Below are 21,629 nucleotides of genomic sequence, written 5' to 3' on the forward strand. Positions count from 1 at the left end.
GACTTCTGCACTTTCTTAGGTGATTATACATTCAGTTTCATTGTTGGAGTTGACTGTTAAATATTTAATGTGGAAATATGAAACTGGAAGACCTGAGGATAGCATAAGCTTGAAACTGATTGTAATTTAAATAAATGATTTTTAGTTGTTGTGACTGGAAGCAGTTTTTAGGGAAAGTTATGTAGTTCAAGAGCATCCAATACGGATAAAATACACTTGCAAATTAAACAAAAAGTTCAAAAACTACAGATTTTTTATTGAATGAATAAGTAATACAGTACAGTAAAAGGCTGACAACTATTGTAAGGATCTCCTGGTTAAGAAAATATTATCCAACTATAATTGTTGTTTGATAATGTGTCTTCTGAGATTCTATGTAAATTTATGTTAGCTCTTCCTCTTTTTGTTGAGGAGAGCATTATTCACTCAGTGGATTCTAATTTCCTTTGCTCTCATTGTGAGGTTTTTTTTTTTTAATGTGTGTGGATTCTTCAGCATTGTTGTGAAATAGTGTTTTTGTACCTTTTTTGTGTTGCTAGCCGAGCAATATCCGTGGATAGGTTTGCTGGAAAAAGAGGTTGTCTGAGAACATGTTTGCCAGCCTCAAAGGCATCTTGGGTTGGAAAGAAGTTTTCTATCTGTGGACATGGTTTGTGAATTTGTGCCCCCTGTTGAGGTGTATACGCCCCAGGACATCTGGGAAAAACCCAGGAATTATTTGGAATTCTGGGAATTTTCCATGGTTTTAATTTTAAGTTATTTTTTTAAAAATTTTGACTGGTAAAAACTGATACTCTTAACAAAGAATATTACTATATACTACAGCAGAATAATACTGCAGCAATAAACCATAAATGAGAGAAAAATACCAAAATAAACTTTAGTTGCAAAGGAAATGCGCCATTTGCAACAACAAAACACCTTTCACACACAAGCATCTGCCAACAGCAAAATGTGTTGAAGGCATTAAGATGAGGACTGTGCAATACTTCGTAACAACAAATTGCTTCTGATGAGTGTGATGTCACAAGTGCTCACTTTAGATTCATTTGAGCAGTTGCCAGCGCGATCACATGCACGCACATTTCACTCGCATATGAGCAGTACCTACTCCCGTTTTTCTGACTGCTTGAATCCATATGCTAACTGGAAAAAAATGTTTTTTTGATGCACCCAAGTTGCCAGATTTGTGCATATGCAAAGCAGTCTTAAGTTGTACTGGGGAGGGGAAAGGGGGGGGGGGATTAGTCTCCACTTGACCCATGTTTACATTTAGTGAAATTCCCGTATCGTGTACAGTGCCCATGTCAAATGAAAACAAAACTGATTTCTGTGGCCGCGAGCTATCAAATGAATTAAAAAAACATTCACATAATTACGGAAGGCTGAAATATATTATAGTTTTAGTTTTCTGATTTTATTTCATTTCACATTTTTGGCAGTCAAGCAATAAATGCCTGGCAGAACAATGAAATTATTTTTATGAGTTTGCTAAACAAGTTTGGCTTTTATTAACTTTTTCTGCTGAGGCTGTCAATTTATTTGAAACAAAGCATTTCATTCCACAGTATAGGCTAGTTCCTACTGTTTGCAGAATTTCAATAGCACATTTTCATCTTCTGGCACGTATGGCATGTTGTCATAATAAGGAATCAAATGAGAGATAGTACAGTACTGGTACTCCAACAAAATTTACATTCCGAAAACCGCACTGAAAAGCTACATATCGGGTTGGGGCCTACTTCATTGTGAATCTGGACATACGAATGGGCACTCCAAGCCGAATTATGCAATTTAGTGTGGTTTACAAACTTCCGGTGCTCTTGTAATAACCTCTGATGCCCTGTTGTTTTTATGACATAATGTAAGATGTCTTAATGCTTTATATGTACCAACATGGGCTTCCTATGCCATCGTAGCTGCGCAAGAGTTGTAACATCTGTTTTCAGGTACACTCTGGTAACTGCTGAAAGAATTTGTTTTCAACAGGTCTCGGGTAAAATATTCCGAATGGTGGTTTGAAAGCATTACTTTCCAAGTAAATTTCCTTTTATGTTTTGTGTGAGAATGTGTGAGTAATTTCTTAAATCACAGAGCATTTGACTCTCGTTTACAGCTTAACATTTTGAGGACTGCCCACTTAGAAGAATTTTGAACCCAGAAAACCAGACATTTATTTTCATTATTCTAAATTTTATTGTCACATTTGTGTGATGAATCTTACAGTGTAACACGTGCAAAAAAGATCAATATTGCATGTGAAAACCACTTGCTTGTCACTTAGTAATCTTCGAGGTCAATATTATAAGTGAAAGCTTAGCTTTTCTTGTAGCTACACTATGTATATTAGTTTAAACCATTAACTTTTGCTATTTGTGTGTTCACACTACTTAACAGTGATGTTGCTATTCGCTGACTACATCATGTGTCCTATGGTCTGGATATCTGCTGTCATCGGCTGGCGAGATTACGACATGAGCTATGATTGGCTTACAATAGGGCATCATAATCTTGGTTTCCATGCTTTAGAAATTAACATGGTGTGTTTGGTGCATTCAAATTTGCAATTTTGTAATTACGAAAAAATGTAGCGCATCGTAATACGAAAATATGCAGCGTATATGGTGCTGCACATCACCAAAAATCTTTCCAAGACTTTTTCTTTCTTTTCCCCCTTCCTAAAGTGGTGGCAGAAAGTTCTACGCCAATGATGTATAAAATGTCAACCATTCAAAGGATTGATAAGTTTTACAGTTCCAGGGAAAAGTATACGGTCACCTGGGAAAAAGTGTATTTTCTAACCGGGAAATCGGAATTTTTTTTCCTTGTCCATGTATACACCCTGCATGTGCAAGTGTTCCCAACTGTAATGTAATAGTGGTACTCTGATGATTTTAAATGTTGCAAGATTAGTGAATAGATCACTCATGGCACAGAAAATTCATTGTGCTGAAAATCGTAAAGGAGAAAAGGAAGGAAAAAGGGATTGCTGAAGCAACACCAGCTTATTCTTCACTTGGGACAAGAAAAATTTGACAGATAAGTAAGACTGACACATTCCTGTAGGGTTTGATATGGATTATACTTTGTAGTTACAATCAGTACAGTGATGATCCCACTTTAAACAAACTCCTATTTAGTGTCAAAGAAATCAGGCAGTTTTCTGGATGCAAGTCATTACTTCAAAGCTGGCTTCATGAGGGTGGTTTCCAACATTAAAAAAATTTCATCCTGGACATTGGTCATTGAGAGAACTGGATTGCAAATTACTGTATTTGCATCTGGCAAGAAGCATTTTATTTAGTGATATTATGTGGCCTGAAAAGACCTGGGTTAATTTGTCTCGTAACTGGACAGAAGAGACCATGCAGCACAAGGAACAACAAAATCACTATCAGGCAAAGTTGCCATTATAATTGTCTTAACACTGCCACACTTATCATTCAATCAAAACTGAGAATTCCTGTTTGATTTCTCAAAGAAAGACAACTGCAGTGAGGAAATTAACATTATTTGATTTCGTCAAGTCATTTTATAATAGTCTTATTCAAAATGTTCCTCTGAATTCAACTCTAGCCATAGAAAACATGCCATACCACTCTTTTGGTCTGCATGAAGATCCTAGCGAACCCAGGAATGTTTTGAAATTGCTAAATATGTATGGGAATTGGATATATGCCTTCTCCCCTTCCCCCTTCTCCCTCTCCCCTTCCCCCTTCTCCCTCTCCCCTTCCCCCTTCTCCCTCCCCCCTTCCCCCTCAGCCCTTCCCCCTTCTCCCTCCCCCCTTCCCCCTCACCCCTCTCCCCTTCCCTGTTCTCCCCCTTCTTCCCCTCCCCTTCTCCACACCCTCCCCTTCCCCTCCCACTTTCCCCCACTACCCCTCTACCCTCTCACCCTCCCTCCCTCTCCCCATCCCTACCCCTCCCTCCCCCTCCCTCTTCCCCTCCCTCCCCATCCCTCTCCCCCCTCCCTCCCCATCCCTCCCCATCCCTCTCCCCCCTCCCTCCCCATCCCTCTCCCCCCTCCCTCCCCATCGTCCCACTCCCCCTCCCTCTCTGCCCTCCCAATCCTCCCACTCCCCATCCCTATCCTTCTCCCTCCCCCTCTCTTTGTCCTTCGCCTCCCCCCTCCTACCCTCTCTCTACCCCCCCTCTCTACCCCCTCTCCCCCTCTCTCTACCCCCTCTCTCTACCCCCTCTCCCCCTCTCTCTACCCCCTCTCCCCCTTTCTCTACCCCCTCTCCCCCTCTCTCTCCCCCCTCTCCCCCTCTCTCTACCCCCTCTCTCTACCCCCCTCTCTACCCCCTCTCCCCCTCTCTCTACCCCCTCTCTCTACCCCCCTCTCTACCCCCTCTCCCCTTCTCATCCCCCCTCTCTCATCCCCCCTCTCTCATCCCCCCTCTCTCATCCCCCCTCTCTCATCCCCTCTCTCTCCCCCCTCCCTCCCCCCTCCCTCCCCCTCTCTCCCCCTCTGACAAGAACTTGAACATTGGCAGCAGAGATAAGGCGGCTATTTGGGACTGGAGAAAATAGCCTGAGATTGTCGTCTTACCTGCTCACAAAGACAGTGCTACTGCTGTTCTTTCACACAAGGACTAAATTGAGAAGATGCAGAGCCTGCCAAAGAAGGTGGAGAACAAGGCTAGGGCTCTTCTCAAGGACGCTGATTTACCAGAAGGGATCAGCAAAAAAAACTGTTAACCTCGTGGACCTGTACCGGCAAGATTTAATGGAATTTCTGATGTTCACAAAGATCAAATGCCATTGCACCCCACTGTCAGCAACATTATGATATCTGCATATTTGGTGGCAAAATACCTGACAGAAGTCCTTAAGTGGGTAAATGCACTCATCATGTCCGCAGTTCTGTGGATTTAGTAAAATACCTCAACAACTTCAGGTGAAAGACTCTGATATCCTGGGGAGTTTTGATGTGATTTTGTTATTCACAGGGTACCTCTAAAAGAGTACTAGAGCTTATTGTCAGAAATTTTACAAGAATACCGACCTTTTCAGGTGTGTCTGACCTCCCGTATTTTCTGTTTAATGGAGAATACTATCAACAAACAGTTGTCACAATGTGCAGTCCAATCTCACCTGTGGTCGCGAATTTGTATATTGTATACCTTTGTTTACCTTGAGGAAGAAGCCCTGGCATCATCCAAATGGAAACTCGCATGTTTTTTCCATTATGTGGATGACGCATTTGTCATCTTGCCCCATGGTAGGGACCAAGTCTTCCTGACTTGATTACACATTTGGACTCCATGCATCCTAACACCAAATTCACTGTGGAGACCAAAGCAGAAGGAAGATTACCATTCCTGGACATCATGGTCAAGTGAAGAGCTAATGGCATCCTGGCACGCTATCTGCCCCACCACAGCTGTACAACCTGTGGAGATGGAATAAGTCATGGAGGAAGTGGCAGCCAATGCCTTTATACCATAAAGTGGTATACTATCGGGAAAAGTTGGTTGCATATTGAAGAAGTGCAGAGTAAAAATGTCTTTTGCCCATCCAGTAAAACTTAGCATTATTGGAAAACATCAAAGATGATTTCAGTTTGCAGAAGGCCGGCTTATACCAGATTACGTGTCATTGTTGGAAGACATATATTGGACACACAGAGTGCACCAGTGAAGATTGTTGTGAAGACCACCAGAGGCACACTCCACTGATGCATTCCAACAAGTCAGCGGTCGTAGAGCACTGTTCATCTGAGAATCATGAGCATGATCATACCAGGATCTTAGTACAGACTTCCAAGTACTAGGACGGTATCTTTTGAGAGGCCATAGAAATCTGCACCAGGGAGGATTTCATCAACCAAGATTGCGGCTACAGTCCTAGCACAGTGCTTGGGAACCAGCTGAAATCCTGTGCCTGTTGGACACTTTGAACTGGGAGTAAGCCCATGGACTGTTTACTTTCATCTACATCTACATCTACATTGATACTCCGCAAGCCACCCAACGGTGTGTGGCGGAGGGCACTTTACGTGCCACTGTCATTACCTCCCTTTCCTGTTCCAGTCGCGTATGGTTCGCGGGAAGAACGACTGTCTGAAAGCCTCCGTGCGCGCTCTAATCTCTCTAATTTTACATTTGTGATCTCCTCGGGAAGTATAAGTAGGGGGAAGCAATATATTCGATACCTCATCCAGAAACGCACCCTCTCGAAACCTGGCGAGCAAGCTACACCGCGATGCAGAGCGCCTCTCTTGCAGAGTCTGCCACTTGAGTTTATTAAACATCTCCGTAACGCTATCACGGTTACCAAATAACCCAGTGACGAAACGCGCCGCTCTTCTTTGGATCTTCTCTATCTCCTCCGTCAACCCGACCTGGTACGGATCCCACACTGATGAGCAATACTCAAGTATAGGTCGAACGAGTGTTTTGTAAGCCACCTCCTTTGTTGATGGACTACATTTTCTAAGCACTCTCCCAATGAATCTCAACCTGGTACCCGCCTTACCAACAATTAGTTTTATATGATCATTCCACTTCAAATCGTTCCGTACGCATACTCCCAGATATTTTACAGAAGTAACTGCTACCAGTGTTTGTTCCGCTATCATATAATCATACAATAAAGGATCCTTCTTTCTATGTATTCGCAATACATTACATTTGTCTATGTTAAGGGTCAGTTGCCACTCCCTGCACCAAGTGCCTATCCGCTGCAGATCTTCCTGTATTTCGCTACAATTTTCTAATGCAGCAACTTCTCTGTATACTACAGCATCATCCGCGAAAAGCCGCATGGAACTTCCGACACTATCTACTAAGTCATTTATATATATTGTGAAAAGCAATGGTCCCATAACACTCCCCTGTGGTACGCCAGAGGTTACTTTAACGTCTGTAGACGTCTCTCCATTGATAACAACATGCTGTGTTCTGTTTGCTAAAAACTCTTCAATCCAGCCACACAGCTGGTCTGATATTCCGTAGGCTCTTACTTTGTTTATCAGGCGACAGTGCGGAACTGTATCGAACGCCTTCCGGAAGTCAAGAAAAATAGCATCTACCTGGGAGCCTGTATCTAATATTTTCTGGGTCTCATGAACAAATAAGGCGAGTTGGGTCTCACACGATCGCTGTTTCCGGAATCCATGTTGATTCCTACATAGTAGATTCTGGGTTTCCAGAAATGACATGATACGCGAGCAAAAAACATGTTCTAAAATTCTACAAGAGATCGACGTAAGAGATATAGGTCTATAGTTTTGCGCATCTGCTCGACGACCCTTCTTGAAGACTGGGACTATCTGTGTCTCATCATCATCAACCTGCTTGGTTTTTTCGGGTGTTATAAGTTACTTATCTGTCATTGTACTCCACTAGTTAACATGTTACCTCAGCTTGCATAGCCAGAGGCATTCTCTAGATCCACAGTTGAAGGAAGGTGTCTCAACTTTTCTTTTTTCTTTCTTCCATTTCTAACTGCATGGTCAGAATTGCTTCAGTTACCTTTTCTGGATAGCAAGTGGATCACTTTACTATTATTTATTTACTGTTATTCTTTCCTTTCTCAGACGTTATGGCTGGTTAAAAAGGGAAAGTGACGCGGACCTTGATGAAGCGTGACTTCCTTTTTTGTATTTTTTTGTATACTCTTCAAGGCAGCCATCTGTCAAACTGGTATTGACAATTATCCACTAGTACTTTCTTTGGCATTCTGATAATGATCTTCTGTGAGCTTACGGTAGGAGACTAGATCAAAAAACTTCTAGTTCTTGTATCCCAGAAATTTCAGTAACACCAAAGGCAAATTATAACACCTGCCAACTTGACCGGAGATCATTTGGTGCATTACATATATGCACTTTTTGTCCACATCGTTTCCTATTCATCTCCTTTTGTGCCTCAAGCGAGCATTTCTCTATCATATTTGACGTACTCCTGCAATGTATCTGCCATTCTTGTTATTTCCATCCGCATCTTGTAAGTTAATGCCTTTACTTCGTGCTCATCTGAAACTGTTTCATCTGCTGGAAAGCCACTACAGATTTTACTATGGCTATCTCCTTTTTCGGTGTCTTTGCATTCTCACATTGTCTGATTTAACTTCAGATTAATTTCATTCTAAGGTACTTTTCCTTTTCGTAACAATGCCAATATCTCCTAAACCATTCCCTGGTAATACCCTGTAGTGGTCCAACTACAAATATGCCCTCTCTTCATTAAACATAACTTGAGCCTGCCTATCTCTGTCTTCAGATCTTCCATTTCCCCCACATGTATATACCGGTATATTAAATTTAACATAGAGCTAAGAATACCTGTCAAGGAGATCAAGAAAGACGATCTGTAAAGTACCTGATGATAAGGGGTTTATTAGGTAGGAGAAGAAATGGTGAAAAAAGTAGCTACAAGTTATCAGACTGGTTACACACTGCCACAGGTCTTAAAGATACTGAGGTTGAGCCACTTACGATACACTGATGTGCAAAATTTTAGGATGAAGGTAACTTTTGCATGAAATGTCACTGCCAAGAAGCATAGCTTTATGAAACTTGGACCATACATAGAAAGAGCTGCTACAGTGTAGTGCAGAAGGTAACTGAAAGAAATACAAAGTGGGACATAGAGAAATGAAGTTTGTATTCAGACACAACAATTACACTGAAGTCACCGGGATTTGTGAGAGTCCTTGGACATTACAAAAAACGGGACATGGTTCTTAATGGGATGAATGATTGCCATGGATGGCAGTGTATGCTGCGAAATGCTCCCACACTGGCTACAAGATTATTAAGAAGTTCTTGTGCAAGGATGCCCCATTCCACATTACATGTTCTTATCTGTAGCATCTAGCAGCATGAGGGTACATCCAGGATCCATACTCAGACTGAATCTTCTCTCATTCGCTAAGAGCATGTGACCCCACCCCTCGTTGGTCTAGTCCTTATGCTCTTGGCACCATCACAAATGCTGCTACCAATGTATGGGTATCACTGGAATATAACATACTGGTTGTTGGGCAGAGAGATCACACCAAGCAGTTGCTGTGTCACTGTGGACCATGATGTTGTGTGTGTTGCAGAACTGTTAAATGTAGTTACAATTGTGTCCACTGTGTGATTTGGGTCCATTATTTCCTGTAGCACAATGTAGTGGTCATGTGCTGCTGTAGTTGATTGTGGTTGACCATCCTCACTCCTTCAGATTGAACTGCCTGTGGCTTTGGAACATCTTCAAACATGAAAACAATGCAGTGAGCAATACCAAACTCATGGGCTGCACTTGCCTCAGTTTCCAGTTTCCCAGTTATCTGCATGTGATGTGATCCAGATATTGTCTCAGGGCCATGTTGCAATGAAGGAAACCACCACAGTGCACTGTAACTGTTGACTGATTGACACACACATCTTTTCCCGTTCCTTCATGTGCCTTGTGTTGGAGCCAGCCTCCTTGTGACTCTATAGCCATACTGACCTCACTGTATGACATCAAGCTTTCTATGTATGACTAAGAGACCTTGGGCAACACACTCCAGCACTTTCAATCATTTCCACGAAGTTACTTTACCTATCTCATCTTTAAGGGGGGACGTTGATTAAAAACACACACTATTTCAAAAATGCACCAAATCCACAGTTTTGGAGATAAGGCAATGAAATTTTGTACCAAGCTTTACATGAAAGTAACACATTTACATATAAAATCCTTTGATATATATATATATATATATATATATATATATATATATATATATATATATATATTCAGCTTTTTTTTAATGAAATTTGAAGTTTTATTTTCAAAAAATAATGTATGTTCCTTTTTCTCAGAAAGTATTAGAGATTTCTACAAAAATTTCTGTGTTTCATCTCTCTATATGTCGTATATCTCAGCTTGCAATCAGAATTTCAAAATTTGCACTTGAGACAATGTTTATTAGGTTTACAGAAATATGTGTACAAAATTTCATAATTCTAGCATTCATAGAATCCGAGGAAAAGGTACATAAACTTTAAAAAACAAACTTTTTCAGGAAACGCAATTTGAAGTTCAACCTAACTTTTTTTCCTTATGTCACTTCTTCAGAAATTTACGTCCACACCTACATCCATACTCCGCAAGCCAGCTGACGGTGTGTGGCGGAGGGCGCCTGAGTTGTCTTTCCCTTCAAGGCTTCTCTTCTTGTTGTCTGTCTTCTTTCCTTTACCAGGTCTTCAACTGACTTTTCAGCTGCAGAGATGCACTGTAAATCTATTTTTCTCAGGATGTCTAGAGTAAAATTTCCTATCGTGAAGCACATTCTTTCTAATACCTTCATCCTCCTGATGTTCCCATCATTAAATACAATAACTGCATCATAAGTTGCATTTCTGACAACTGTAGCAGATGCAAATGTGTTTTTAGAGCATCCTTTCCAGATGAGTGAATTTAGAGACTCATTTGGATTTTGGGTTTTGCCATGAACACACTTTTTGAGAAGTGCGGGATCGGCCAGAAACCTGTCAGTGGGCTTGACAAGATCCAATATACAATTTGGAAGCCTCTCCTTGTGAATGTAGGGGTTGTTATCCCTCTGAGCTTGGCTTGGCAGGGAGGCCACGTCACACTTTAATTAATTTTCAGGCACTTTGGATGCGATTTCAACGTTGAAACATTGGGAACTTATTCTCCATGAGTTGTACTAACAAATAAAAAATAAATTGAAAATTTACATTGTTTGTCAGTTTCGCCAATGTTCCCCCTTGTTTTGCAGTGCAATGTAGATAAAAATACAGCTAGGAAGAGAGATTAGAGCTTAACATTCTGGCAACAGAAAGGTCATTAGAGAGCACACACTTGAATCAGGGTAGGAAATGGGTTGCATCCTTTAACAGAATCTTTCTGGCATTTGCCTGAGTGTTGAAGGAAACCATGCAAAACCTAAATTTTGCTGATTGAACAAGTATTTGAACTCTAGTCCTTCCACAGGGAAGTATAAGTAAAGCTGTTAGAGAACTGGAAGGGAAAATATTGCAGGAAATGTGTAGACAGGAATGGATGGATGAAGAGGAGGAGCAACATTAATGAGAATCATGACTACCATTCCACTGTGTGTGTGTGTGTGTGTGTGTGTGTGTGTGTGTGAGAGAGAGAGAGAGAGAGAGAGAGAGAGAGAGAGAGAGAGAGAGAGAGAGAGAGAAAGGGGGGGGGTCGGTCGTGTGCAAAGCCTATCACAATATTCCAGGAAAACCTGGATGGAGGTAGTACAAGAAAACAGCAGTGGAGTATAAAAGGTGGAAAAGGTTGTAAATAGAACTAGCAACCTATCCCAACTTTGCACCGGTAGCACTAAATATCTACGGCTGGAAGATTTGTCCGGTTTAGCGGTAATTTTGTTTACGGGCCAGGCAGAGAGTTATGATCAGAAATCGGAGAACAATATTAGGTAACTGAATATCATTATTTTCCTAAAAGTTAAACGATTTAAGTGGCATATCCCACTTTTCAACATACTCCAGCGGCAAAAATCGCGCATGGAGTTCTCAACAGCAACCCATTAACGAAGCAAACCACGCATTCAGGGTGATGTCCCACCAGTGGAAGGGATGCGTTAGCTCGCAGCTCCTATTATTGCCACAAAGTTTCACTCCAAATGCCAGTTAAGTATGGCACAGATAACATTTATGTCTGTTGAGAAATCGCTGACCCCAGTGTCAATCAGCCAGGAGTAACAAAATTTGGTTCCTAAGAGTAACCTTCACACGTAACGTGTATCCACAGGACATGTGGCCTGTAATTGAAGAAATGTCATGATGATCTCTCCATTGGCAAAAGATTCTGGAATAGTCCCCCATTCGGACCTCCGGGAGGGGACTGCCAAGGGGGAGGTTACCATGAGAAAAAGATTAAATAATCAACGAAAGGATAACGCTCTATGAGTCGGGGTGTGGAATGTCAGAAGCTTGAACGTGGTAGGGAAACCAGAAAATCTGAAAAGGGAAATGCAAAGGCTCAATCTAGATATAGTAGGGGTCAGTGAAGTGAAGTGGAAGGAAGACAAGGATTTCTGGTCAGATGAGTATCGGGTAATATCAACAGCAGCAGAAAACGGTATAACAGGTGTAGGATTCGTTATGAATAGGAAGGTAGGGCAGAGGGTGTGTTACTGTGAACAGTTCAGTGACCGGGTTGTTCTAATCAGAATCGACAGCAGACCATCACCGACAACGATAGTTCAAGTATACATGCCGACGTCGCAAGCTGAAGATGAACAGATAGAGAAAGTGTGGGAGGATATTGAAAGGGTAATGCAGTATGTAAAGGGGGACGAAAATCTAATAGTCATGGGCGACTGGAATGCAGTTGTAGGGGAAGGAGTAGAAGAAAAAGTTACAGGAGAATATGGGCTTGGGACAAGGAATGAAAGAGGAGAAAGACTAATTGAGTTCTGTAACAAGTTTCAGCTAGTAATACCAAATACCCTGTTCAAGAATCACAAGAGGAGGAGGTATACTTGGAAAAGGCCGGGAGATACGGGAAGATTTCAATTAGATTACATCATGGTCAGACAGAGATTCCGAAATCAGATACTGGATTGTAAGGTGTACCCAGGAGCAGATATAGACTCAGATCACAATACAGTAGTGATGAAGAGTAGGCTGAAGTTCAAGACATTAGTCAGGAAGAATCAATACGCAAAGAAGTGGGATACGGAAGTACTAAGGAATGACGAGATACGTTTGAAGTTCTGTAACGCTATAGATACAGCAATAAGGAATAGCGCAGTAGGCAGTACAGTTGAAGAGGAATGGACATCTCTAAAAAGGGCCATTACAGAAGTTGGGAAGGAAAACATAGGTACAAAGAAGGTAGCTGCGAAGAAACCATGGGTGACAGAAGAAATACTTCAGTTGATTGATGAAAGGAGGAAGTACAAACATGTTCCGGGAAAATCAGGAATACAGAAATACAAGTCGCTGAGGAATGAAATAAATAGGAAGTGCAGGGAAGCTAAGACGAAATGGCTGCAGGAAAAATGTGAAGACATCGAAAAAGATATGATTGTCAGAAGGACAGACTCAGCATACAGGAAAGTCAAAACAACCTTTGGTGACATTAAAAGCAACGGTGGTAACATTAAGAGTGCAACGGGAATTCCACTGTTAAATGCAGAGGAGAGAGCAGATAGGTGGAAAGAATACATTGAAAGCCTCTATGAGGATGAGTATTTGTCTGATGTGATAGAAGAAGAAACAGGAGTCGATTTAGAAGAGATAGGGGATCCAGTATTAGAATCGGAATTTAAAAGAGCTTTGGAGGACTTACGGTCAAATAAGGCAGAAGGGATAGATAGCATTCCATCAGAATTCCTAAAATCATTGGGGGAAGTGGCAACAAAACTACTATTCATGTTGGTGTGTAGAATATATGAGTCTGGTGATATACCATCTGACTTCCGGAAAAGCATCATCCACACAATTCCGAAGTGCGAGAATTATCGCACAATCAGCTTAACAGCTCATGCATCGAAGCTGCTTACAAGAATAATATACAGAAGGATGGAAAAGAAAATTGAGAATGCGCTAGGTGACGATCAGTTTGGTTTTAGGAAAAGTAAAGGGACGAGAGAGGCAATTCTGACGTTACGGCTAATAATGGAAGCAAGGCTAAAGAAAAATCAAGACACTTTCATAGGATTTGTCGACCTGGAAAAAGCGTTCGACAATATAAAATGGTGCAAGCTGTTCGAGATTCTGAAAAAAGTAGGGGTAAGCTATAGGGAGAGACGGGTCATATACAATATGTACAACAACCAAGAGGGAATAATAAGAGTGGACGATCAAGAACGAAGTGCTCGTATTAAGAAGGGTGTAAGACAAGGCTGTAGCTTTTCGCCCCTACTCTTCAATCTGTACATGGAGGAAGCAATGATGGAAATAAAAGAAAGATTCAGGAGTGGAATTAAAATACAAGGTGAAAGGATATTAATGATACGATTCGCTGATGACATTGCTATCCTGAGTGAAAGTGAAGAAGAATTAAATGATCTGCTGAACGGAATGAACAGTCTAATGAGTACACAGTATGGTTTGAGAGTAAATCGGAGAAAGACGAAGGTAATAAGAAGTAGTAGAAATGAGAACAGCGAGAAACTTAACATCAGGATTGATGGTCACGAAGTCAGTGAAGTTAAAGAATTCTGTTACCTAGGCAGTAAAATAACCAATGACGGACGGAGCAAGGAGGACATCAAAAGCAGACTCGTTATGGCAAAAAAGGCATTTCTGGCCAAGAGAAGTCTACTAATATCAAATACCGGCCTTAATTTGAGGAAGAAATTTCTGAGGATGTACGTCTGGAGTACAGCATTGTATGGTAGTGAAACATGGACTGTGGGAAAACCGGAACAGAAGAGAATCAAAGCATTTGAGATGTGGTGCTATAGACGAATGTTGAAAATTAGGTGGACTGATAAGGTAAGGAATGAGGAGGTTCTACGCAGAATCGGAGAGGAAAGGAATATGTGGAAAACACTGATAAGGAGAAGGGACAGGATGATAGGACATCTGCTAAGACATGAGGGAATGACCTCCATGGTACTAGAGGGAGCTGTAGAGGGCAAGAACTGTAGAGGAAGACAGAGATTGGAATACGTCAAGCAAATAATTGCGGACGTAGGTTGCAAGAGCTACTCTGAGATGAAGAGGTTAGCAGAGGAAAGGAATTCGTGGCGGGCCGCATCAAACCAGTCAGTAGACTGGCGAACAAAAAAAAAAAAAAAAAAAAAAAAAAAAAAAAAACAGAGAACTTCAATTTATATATATGAAGAGAACAATTACAAATTTGCCATGACGATACAAAAAAATTCCATAGATTCTTTGTGGTGTTGGTTCCAGAATACCAGGATTGTTCTTAAAAGTAAATAAATAATTTAAAACTGAAGATAAGTATTGGTTGAGACCATATAACAAAATAGTATCCCATAAAACGAAATAAAGTGACACAGTTGACAATGTACAAATTGCTCAACATTGTAAAACCAGTCATCTGCCTCTGCCTGCTAAGCATTGATTTTCCTTTCTTAATTTGACTATTACAGCTTTCTTCCATTACCATAGCAAAAGTTGATAAATTTTGTCACTTGGGTTTATTTTTCTTGATTCATATTGGTGTCCTTTTGCCCTATTTTAAGGCAGTATGCATACAAAAATAGATAGAAACAAGTAATTTTTTGGTTCACAGTGGTTGATGATATTTATCGCTATACCATATGATATTTGTTCATATAAGTGGTAAGTGGTGGTGCTGTTTACGGTTTTAAAAGTGCTGCTGTTTGTGGGTGTTGGGGGGGGGGGGGGGGGGGGGGATTGTAAGAGCAGAAGTGTGGTAGTTGATTTGTACTGTACTGCATGAAATGTTTTGTCCTTGATAATTGTAAATTGTAATAGAGATATTTCGTGCATCCTACCCCCCCCCCCCCCCCCTCCACACACACACACACACACACACACACACACACACACACACACACAAGAAAAAGAAAAACAAAACCCTTCATCCTTCCCGTCTCTATCCCCTCCTTGGTTTTTTCTCTCCAGAGTGGTTCTGTTTTTTGCCCCTCCCTTGGAATGCTGTTGCTCTTTGGCTTTAACCCTTCATACATTTTATGTATCTAACATCCTTGCTTTACTGTTAGATTAAATGGATGTACATTATGTTGTCCTGCGCCATTATGGGCCATAGCAGTTGGTACAATGGAAAAGACTATCTCATGTTTCAATTTTTGCTTTATTTTTGAAATGTTATTAAAAAGATTTTTATATGTATACATTGAGTTGGCTCTACTTCTAGTTAACCTTTTTTTACAAGTATGAAGTAATTTGAGAGGTGGTGGTGTTTGTCAGTGTCGTACTATTGTTTCTCTTTATGGTTTACAATGAATGACTGTGTGTCACTGCTGCATATGATTGTTGTTTGTATACTGCATATGTGGAGCTGCTGCTGTTTATGGAAAACAATTTAAAAAGCTTAAGTGCGATAGATGACAATGTTATTGTAGTAATTGTTTTAACGTTGATGACTGGAAATATTAATTCCTGCATCCTGACAGTGCACCCTCTTCGTGAGGTTACCTTGTGGCAGTGTACAAAGTAGACTATCAGTTATATGTTTGTCCTCCCACTGTTCATAAAAACTTGACTTTGTACATACACAGGCTTAACATGATTTGGATGTTACTAAGGAAAATGCCATTTTGTCTGTCTGGTGTGTGTGTATCCCAATACAATAGGCTATTTATCCTGTAGTAAGCACTCAATTTTTGTAGCAATTTGTAGTTTTAATGTACACAGAGGATGATCTGAAAATGGATTCAGGTGAACCAAAACTATTCATCAATTTTTAAAATTAAAAAAAAAAATAATAATAATAAAATAATAATAAATTCACTGTATCTTGCAACTTTAACTTTTCCTGCATCTAACTGGTTAACACAAGTTGCTGTCCCTCTATTAACCCAGTATGCTGGAAATCCAGAATCAAGTAACTTTGTAGTGTGTTAATTAACTTATGTTACAGTATTCAGTTACATACAGGTACATAGAAGTAATGTGATCATATCAAAGCAAAACGGCAACTTCAGATTTTTAGTGGTGAGTGCGATTGGATATGCATGACTTTAATTATCAAAGGTGGCTTTACATTGAGGGGAATTACATATGAATTCTACGTCACAGATGGATTTGTGATACTGAAGAACATTTTTATTTTTGGGATTGTAACTATTTACCTTTTAATCAGATTGTACTAAAAGATAACATATTAAGATGCCCTTTACATTTATCAATCTACAGAAGGAAAAGGCAGAGGATACCAAAGTCGGTGATAAGTGTGATGAACCAAAATCAGATTTAATATTTCTAATAATCATGTCCAACCAACCCAGTATGATAATGAAACAGTAGTTAAAATTTTATAGTGCATGGTCATGGGTTATGGCTTTGACGAAGTAATACTGTGACATATATCTTGTCTTTGTAAAGTTGACTATATTGCCCATTTTCTGCCCCAGCATCCTTGATATTCATTATTGGGGGGGGGGGGGGGGGGGGAGGACTGATTTTAAAGTGTGTACTTTTGCGAGATCTGATTTCAAACAATGTAAACAAGCCTTTACAAACCCGTGATTGATTCACAAGCAATTGTAATTTGTCTGGAGAGCTAGATTCTCCAAAATGTACTGTGAAAAAGATACTTCTTTTATGTATATAGTGTGCATAAATATATCTCTTTCTTTAGCTCATTCAAGATGATATCAGTCATCCTTGAAGTTTTAGTTTCATGCCTCTCTTCCATTCTGTGCAAAATTGTTCTGTATCATTTTCCTTTCAGAAGTAATGTTTATGGTTTTCAGACACAGTCACCAGCATCTCTTTCGCCTAGCTGTTCAGGTTCAGGCAGTTACCCTGTATTGGGAACTTTCTCTAATAGTTCTTCTCACAGTTCCAGTTTTCCTGTGAATGTTCAACAGGTCAGAAGTAATTAATACTGTCACATTTTTGTATGACTATATGTTTCATTTTTTGCTCCTGCACATCATAGGGAATACTTTATTTTGCTCCATGTAGCAATACAGTTCGGTTTCAACCTTTTTTTCTTAACAGAAAGGCCTGAAAATCTTTTACAGTAGCAGTATGATCCCTGTTCAGTTTTACCCAAGTTTTACTATTTTCTTGCTGTTTTACAGCAACCTTCCAGGTGCTAAATAGCTCATTTAATTTTTGCATTTAATTTTTCTTAAACACTATTTTCAGCTATAGTGAAGTATTATTTGATGTTTATTTACAATTTTTAAATATCGTGATGCAGCTTGTGGCAGATTTATTGAAACCCTCCAATTTTTGCTGAGAACGTTTGCAATTAAAAATCCAATAAATTATTGTATATATTTGGCAATTGCATTATGCTCTCTGCTTAACATTTTAGTAATGTTTTATAAACATTTTCACATAAGTAAGCACGTAGTAGCAAACCTTGAGATCTAACCATTTTATGCCTGTCTGGAGAGCTGTTAATATATTTACATCTTTTAATTATTGTTATTGTCTTCATGGGTTCTTTTTTATGAAAACATCAATTTCTGTTGTTGTTATAGGCATTTGGTACTCAATAGCATGGATATTAGTATCTTATATTTTCCTTGCCATACTGTTCATGCAGAAATTGCATGCATGTGTGAAAATATGTAAACTTAAAATAATTTTTAATCATGTGTAACTGAACTTAGTTTCAGGTTTTCAGGTCCCTTACTTTTGTGTCTGTCTGTGCACTGGCGATTTTTCTTTACATTCCTTCCCCTTTTAGCATAGAAAGATTGCTTGCTTGTGTGGTTTCACAACCAAATGATCCATATCTTCCAGCAAATAAGAGAATTGCTGTTAAGAGTTGTCAAATTCCCAACAACCTTCAGTGAAATTTTGCATTACTTTTCAGGAAATAATAAGCATTAGCTGTACAAAAAACTAGTCAACTGCCACGTCAAAGTTTCTGCATGTTTGGATGTATACAAATTGACTAAAACAAGGTGTAGGCAAGGGATTTTTTTTGGTAAAGTGCAGCTCATTGTTCAGAGTCTCCACAGGTGGTGCAGCACAATATTTCTCATTCACTGTGTGTAATGCGGGCACGGAGTTGATGTGACAGAGTGGAAAAATGTGCCAAAGAAAATGTGATGCTGTAGAGAAAGTTTTGAATTTTTGCTGGTGTATTGACATGATATTTCCTAGTGGTTTACCAGCAGTGGCAGAATTTGTCTGACAGATTCACAGTGGAATTGCTCCTGGAAGTTGTAAAGAATTCAGAATGTATTCATTGCCATGGAGTTCCAGAATATAATTCGTAAGTGATGGGCAGTGTGTGTGTTTTTTTATAAGGTAGAAGGAACCATTCTTTTTGTGAAAAGTTGATAAGGCAGGATGATGACAACAGCGGAGAAATTATGTGTTCAATTGATGCTGAAGGTTAGCCTTATGTAAAACTTCATCAATATCCTAATTCCAGCGCAGAGCAGCAGCATTTTATGAAGTTGTACATATCTGACAGACATAAGAAAAAAGCGAACAGTTGCTGGAAGGTTCATGAACTTCAAAGTGTGCCCAACGTTAGTGAAAGAAATTCTGCTTAAAACTGCATGACCCAGCTTGCTGCTCAAGTGCAATAATTCTACTGAGCTGACCCAGTAAAGTGATCTTGGAACAATGCAAAGAATATTTCTTCATACTGGTTGTTTTGGTAACTCGGACTTCATTTTTAGTGTCTATAAACCATGAACCATGAACCATGGACCTTGCCGTTGGTGGGGAGGCTTGCGTGCCTCAGCGATACAGATGGCCGTACCGTAGGTGCAACCACAACGGAGGGGTATCTGTTGAGAGGTCAGACAAACATGTGGTTCCTGAAGAGGGGCAGCAGCCTTTTCAGTAGTTGCAGGGGCAACAGTCTGGATGATTGACTGATCAGTGATCAGGCCTTGTAACATTAATCAAAACGGCCTTGCTGTGCTGGTACTGCGAACGGCTGAAAGCAAGGGGAAACTACAGCCGTAATTTTTCCCGAGGACATGCAGCTTTACTGTATGATTAAATGATGATGGCGTCCTCTTGGGTAAAATATTCCGGAGGTAAAATAGTCCCCCATTCGGATCTCCGGGCAGGGACTACTCAGGAGGACGTCGTTATCAGGAGAAAGAAAACTGGCGTTCTACGGATCGGAGCGTGGAATGTCAGATCCCTTAATCGGGTAGGTAGGTTAGAAAATTTAAAAAGGGAAATGGATAGGTTAAAGTTAGATATAGTGGGAATTAGTGAAGTTCGGTGGCAGGAGGAACAAGACTTTTGGTCAGGTGATTACAGGGTTACAAATACAAAAGCTAATAGGGGTAATGTAGGAGTAGGTTTAATAATGAATAAAAAAATCGGAGTGCGGGTTAGCTACTACAAACAGCATAGTGAACGCATTATTGTGGCCAAGATAGACACAAAGCCCATGCCTACTACAGTAGTACAAGTTTATATGCCAACTAGCTCTGCAGATGAAGAAGAAATAGATGAAATGTATGACGAGATAAAAGAAATTATTCAGTTAGTGAAGGGAGACGAAAATTTAATAGTCATGGGTGACTGGAATTTGTCAGTAGGAAAAGGGAGAGAAGGAAACATAGTAGGTGAATATGGATTGGGGGGAAGGAATGAAAGAGGAAGCCGCCTTGTTGAATTTTGCACAGAGCATAACTTAATCATAGCTAACACTTGGTTCAAGAATCATAAAAGAAGGTTGTATACCTGGAAGAATCCTGGAGATACTAAAAGGTATCAGATAGATTATATAATGGTAAGACAGAGATTTAGGAACCAGGTTTTATATTGTTAGACTTTTCCAGGGGCAGATGTGGACTCTGACCACAATCTATTGGTTATGAACTGTAGATTAAAACTGAAGAAATTGCAAAAAGGTGCTAATTTAAGGAGATGGGACCTCGTTAAACTGAAAGAACCAGAGGTTGTAGAGAGTTTCAGGGAGAGCATAAGGGAACAATTGACAGGAATGGAGGAAAGAAATACAGTAGAAGAAGAATGGGTAGCTCTGAAGGATGAAGTAGTGAAGGCAGCAGAGGATCAAGTAGGTAAAAAGACGAGGGCTAATAGAAATCCTTGGGTAACAGAAGAAATATTGAATTTAATTGATGAAAGGAGAAAATATAAAAATGCAGTAAATGAAGCAGGCAAAAAGGAATACAAACGTCTCAAAAATGACATCGACAGGAAGTGCAAAATGGCTAAGCAGGGATGGCTAGAGTACAAATGTAAGGATGTAGAGGCTTGTCTCACTAGGGGTAAGATAGATACTGCGTACAGGAAAATTAAAGAGACCTTTGGAGAGAAGAGAACCACTTGTATGAATATCAAGAGCTCAGATGGCAACCCAGTTCTAAGCAAAGAAGGGAAAGCAGAAAGGTGGAAGGAGTATATAGAGGGTTTATACAAGGGCGATGTATTTGGGGACAATATTATGGAAATGGAAGAGGATATAGATGAAGACGAAATGGGAGATAAGATACTGCGTGAAGAGTTTGACAGAGCACTGAAAGACCTGAGTCGAAACAAGGCCCCGGAAGTAGACAACATTCCATTAGAACTACTGATGGCCTTGGGAGAGCCAGTCATGACAAAACTCTACCATCTGGTAAGCACGATGTATGGCGAAATACCCTCAGACTTCAAGAAGAATATAATAATTCCAATCCCAAAGAAAGCAGGTGTTGACAGATGTGAAAATTACCGAACTATCAGTTTAATAAGTCACAGCTGCAAAATACTAACGCGAATTCTTTACAGACGAATGGAAAAACTGGTAGAAGCCGACCGCGGGGAAGATCAGTTTGGATTCTGTAGAAATGTTGGAACACATGAGGCAATACTGACCTTACGACTTATCTTAGAAGAAAGATTAAGAAAAGGCAAACCTACGTTTCTAGCATTTGTAGACTTAGAGAAAGCTTTTGACAATGTTAACTGGAATACTCTCTTTCAAGTTCTGAAGGTGGCAGGGGTAAAATACAGGGAGCGAAAGGCTATTTACAATTTGTACAGAAACCAGATGGCAGTTATGAGAGTCGAGGGG

The 21,629-nt window shown here is 40.2% G+C and overlaps 1 protein-coding gene across 2 annotated transcripts in view; it reads left to right on the forward strand.

Moving 5' to 3' along the window:
• Window positions 1–21,629, forward strand: part of LOC124620002 (zinc finger protein 37-like) — a 150,702-nt gene that overhangs the window by 58,615 nt on the left and 70,458 nt on the right. The window lies entirely within an intron of this gene.

The sequence above is a fragment of the Schistocerca americana genome, chromosome 1 (assembly GCF_021461395.2).
Source record: "Schistocerca americana isolate TAMUIC-IGC-003095 chromosome 1, iqSchAmer2.1, whole genome shotgun sequence".
NCBI classification, from domain to species: domain Eukaryota; kingdom Metazoa; phylum Arthropoda; class Insecta; order Orthoptera; family Acrididae; genus Schistocerca; species Schistocerca americana.